Consider the following 4,927-nt stretch of genomic DNA (forward strand, 5'->3'; position numbering starts at 1 on the left):
TCTAAGTCACCTGCATAGTCTGAATCCACATATCCTACAACCAAAGGATTATCCCGCTGACTACCAAAAACAATTCCATGTCCCACAGTACCCTTTAAGTACCAAAAAATCCACTTGAGTGCTTCCCAATGTTGCTTACCAGGTTTAGACATGTACTTACAAACTTGACTAACAGTATGAGCTAAATCAGGACGAGTACATACCATTGCATACATCAAGCAGCCAACAACATTAGAATACGAAACCTTTGCTATATCTTCAGCTTCCTTATCTGTCTTCGAGCACTGTTCTGATGAGAGCTTAAAGTGATTCGCCAATGGAGTGCTAACTGGTTTTGCGCTGCTCATCGCAAACCTTTCTAGCATTTTCTCAACATAACCCCGTTGAGATAGCCATAGTTTCATTGAGTCTCTGTCTCTGCAAATTTCCATTCCAAGAATTTTCTTTACAGCACCTAAATCTTTCATATCAAACTCCTGACTCAATAAGGTTTTCAAACCAATAACATCATCCATGTTCTTCGCAGCAATCAACATATCATCAACATACAATAACAGAAAAAATAAAAGAACCATCATCAAGGCTCTTAACATAGACACAACAATCATACTCACAACGGTTGTAGCCAATCTTGATCATATAGGAGTCAAACCGTTTATACCACTGTCTCGGAGACTGTTTCAACCCGTACAAAGATTTCTTCAATCTGCAAAACTAAATTCTCGTTTCCAGGTTGAGTGAAACCTTCAGGTTACCGCATGTAGATCTGCTCCTCTAAATCACCATGCAAAAAAGCAGTTTTAACATCCATCTGCTCTAAATGCAAATCCCAACTAGCCACCAATGCAAGTACTGCTCCGATTGAAGTATGCCTGACCACAGGAGAAAAGATTTAATCATAATCAACTCCTTTCTGCTGTGAAAAACCCTTTGCTACCAAACGAGCCTTGAACTTCTCCCCTCTTTTTCTGTTACTGTTGGTTTCTTTTTATACACCCATTTGCAACCAATCGGCTTCTTACCCTCAGGAAGGGGAACTAACTCCTATGTACGATTATGATTCAAAGACTCCATCTCCTCAACCATGGCAGCCATCCACTTGTCGTTTTCCTGACTAGTAACGGTATCATGAAAAGTAACCGGATCATCACTGCTAACAGTAAGTGCAAAAGAGACCAAGTCTTCAAAACTCAATCTGCTCGGGGGCTTTATATTCGTCCGTCTCACCATGTCTCTGGCGAGACTATAATCCTGCAAATCATCCGTAGCGGAACCACCAGAAGTCGGTTGAGAAGTTTCTGGTTTCTCAACTGGAAACTGCTCGAAATCAACCACTGTCGTGTCTTTCTTCTGCTGCAACATGGATTGTTCATCAAAAACATCTCTACTGATCACAATTTTCTTCGCAACTGGATCCCAGAACTTGAATCCATTGACACCTTTCTTGTAACCCAGAAAAATGCACTCCTTCGATTTCGCATCAAGTTTGGATCTCTCATCAGCAGGTACATGCACATAAGCAGGACAACCAAAAATCCGTAAGTTATCAAAACTAACATCATGACCAGTCCATACCTCTTCTGCAACTTTCCCAGCCAATGATGCCCTTGGCGATCTGTTGATAAGATAACACGCCATGTTAACAGCCTTAGCCCAGAAGTGTTTGGGAAGCCCCGCATTCAACCGCAAATATCTGGCTCTTTCATTCAACGACTTGTTCATCCGTTCCGCAACACCTTTCTATTGTGGTGACTTGCGCACTGTAAAATGCCTCTTAATCCCGTACTCCTTACAGAACTGTAGAAACTGTGAATCTGTGTACTTCATACCATTTTCAGACCACAAACACTTGATTTTTCGTCCTGTTTGGTTTTCTACCTCAACTTTCCATAGCTTGAACTTCTCAAAAACGTCGGACTTGTGTTTCAAAAAATACACCCAAACTTTCCGTGAAAAATCGTCAATAAAGGTAACATAATACCTAGATCCACCCAAAGACGATGTCGTGGAAGGCCCCAATACATCCGAATGCACATAATCAAGAATCCCTTCAGTTGTGTGCTTCGCAGTCTTGAAACAAACTTTAGTCTGTTTACCAAGAACACAATACTTGCCAAAGTTGAGCTTACAGATTTTAACACCATGCAACAGATTTCTTTTATGTAATTCAGCCATACCACGTTCACTCAGATGAGCAAGACGCATATGCCACAGTTTGGTTGTATCATCACAGGACTCAACAGAATGAACTCCACCTACAACGGTACTCCCTAACAATCTGTAAATATTCCCTGCAGTCATCTTTCCTTTCATCACTGTCAAAGCTCCTTTAACAATCCGAATGGTCTCCCTATCCTCATCAGCCTTAGGGATAAAACCATTCTTGTGCAAAGTGCCCAAAGAAATCAAATTCTTCTTCAAATCTGGGATATGTCGAACACCACTCAACGTCCGAACAGAGCCGTCATACATCTTAATTATGACATCACCAATACCAACAATATTGCAACATCGATCATCACCCAAATAAACAGAACCAGAATTAACCGACCTGTATGTCGAAAACCATTCCCTATTTGGCGTGATGTGATAAGAACATCCAGAATCAAGAATCCGCGCATCCGTCAATTGAGTCGTTGAAATAGAAAGCATATCACCCTCACTGCAATCAGAATTGTCATCCTCGACCACGTTCACAGACTTGGATGAAACATCACGCTTCTCATCAGTCTTCTTTTTCAACTTCGGACAGTCTCACTTCATATATCCCGCCTCCTTGCACTTGTAATAGTGAATTGTCTTCTTATCCCTAGATTTGGATCTGGAATTCTGCTTGCCAGACCCTGCCTTCTCTGGCTTCCGTCTACGGTCTCGATTACCCTTGACATATAATCTATCGGCTTGAGAGTTTTCCCCTGCATTCTGCTTCCGCTGGTTGTGAGCCAACAAGGCTGCAATAATCTCCTCAACGTTGATAGTCTCTTTCCCATATGTAAGAGTAGTCACAATGTATTCGTAAGAGGGAGGCAACGAACACAACAGAATCATCGCTTTGTCTTCATCCTCAATTTTCACATCAAGCCGAGCCAAATCAGAAACGATTTGATTGAAGACATTCACGTGTTGCGCCAAATCATGATCGTCCTGTATCTTTAGCCCATACAGCCGCTGCTTCAGATACAGTTTTGTCGTTAAGGATTTGGACATAAACTGACTTTCCAACTTTTTCCAAATTTCGTCTGGAGATGACAGATGCATGACGTGATACATAACCTCGTCCGCCAAGCATAATCGTATGGTTCCTGCCGCTCGCTGTTGCAATTCTTCCCAATCGTCCTCCTCTATCGACGCCGGCTTTGTTGGTCGCAAAGCCTTCAGGATCCCCTGCTGCGCCAACAGATCCTTCACCCTCATTTGCCATAATCCGAAGTTACCCTGACCATCGAATTTCGCAACTTCGAATTTTGCTCCTAACATCTTATACCAATTGGTGAAGAATCAGGAAAAGTAAACGAAAGAACACAAGAATTTTAACGAGGATCGACAATGTGCTTATGTCCTCGCTTCGCTCACTCCGCTCCATCCCCTGTCCTCCTTACCGGTATATTTATGAGCCATACTTTACACTTGCATTTTGGTCACTCAAATTTTGAAACTTGTAATATAGTCATCGAATTTTTAGTTCGTTTTCATTTCTAACCCTGTTGTTAACTCCCATTAATTTTTTTCTGACGTGGCAGCTGCTGCTTCTTCTTCTTCTTCACCTAAGCTTGCATTTTAGCTGTTCCTTTTCCCAGTGTCTGCTACTGTAAATCTTCAAGCTTTTGGGTTCTTTCTTCTTCCTTGGAAGAAGGTGAAATTACTGCAAAGGCTAAGGTTCTAAGCTTCGATCTTAGCACTTTTTAGCTTTAATCTAATTTATCATTTTTTCCCAAAAAGAAAGTGGGTATTATTAATTATTTACTTCTCCAAAAATGACGGGATTTTGGTTTCACCTAGGGATGGGCATTTAAACCCGACCCAATCAGGAAAAGTAAACGAAAGAATACAATAATTTTAACGAGGTTCGGCAATGTGCTTACGTCATCGCTTCGCTCACTCCGCTCCATCCCCTGTCCTCTTTACCGGTATATTATGAGTCATATCTTACACTTGCATTTTGATCACTCAAATTTTGAAACTTGTAATATAGTCATCGAATTTTTAGTTCGTTTTCATTTCTAACCCTGATGTTAACCCCTGTTAATTTTTTTCTGACGTGGCAGCTGCTGCTGCTTCTTCTTCTTCTTCTTCACCTAAGCTTGCATGTTAGCTGTTCCTTTTCCCAATGTCTGCTACTGCAAATATTCAAGCTTTTGGGTTTTTTCTTCTTCCTTGGAAGAAGGTGAAATTACTGCAAAGGATAAGGTTATAAGCTTCGATCTTAGCACTTTTTAGCTTTAATCTAATTTATCATTTTTTTCCCAAAAAGAAAGTGAGTATTATTCATTATTTACTTCTCCAAAAATGACGGGATTTTGGTTTCACCTAGGGATGGGCATTTAAACCCGACCCGTCGGGTTCCGACCCAATCGGGTCGGATTTTTCTAAAAACAATTCGGTTTCGAGTCGGGTCGGGTCTGGTCTGGTTTTTTTTATGTTGTGTTTTGGTCGGGTTCGGGTTTAGGGTGAAAAAATCCGACCCGAAAAAATATATAATTTTACCCTATATATTTAGGGATAATTACAATAATACCCCTCTATATATAATTATTTTTCAATTAAGTCACTATTTTTATTAAATAAAAATAATTTTTTTTATTATTTCGGGTCGGGTTTCTATGTCATATATTCGGGTTGAGTGAAACTTTGTTTTGGTCGGGTGGAAGCTCTCTTGTTCTCGGATCAGGTCGGGTGGACCAAAAACTCGACCTATGCCCATCCCTAG

This window comes from Hibiscus syriacus, unplaced genomic scaffold (assembly GCF_006381635.1).
Source record: "Hibiscus syriacus cultivar Baekdansim isolate YM2019G1 unplaced genomic scaffold, ASM638163v2 tig00013565_pilon, whole genome shotgun sequence".
NCBI lineage: Eukaryota > Viridiplantae > Streptophyta > Magnoliopsida > Malvales > Malvaceae > Hibiscus > Hibiscus syriacus.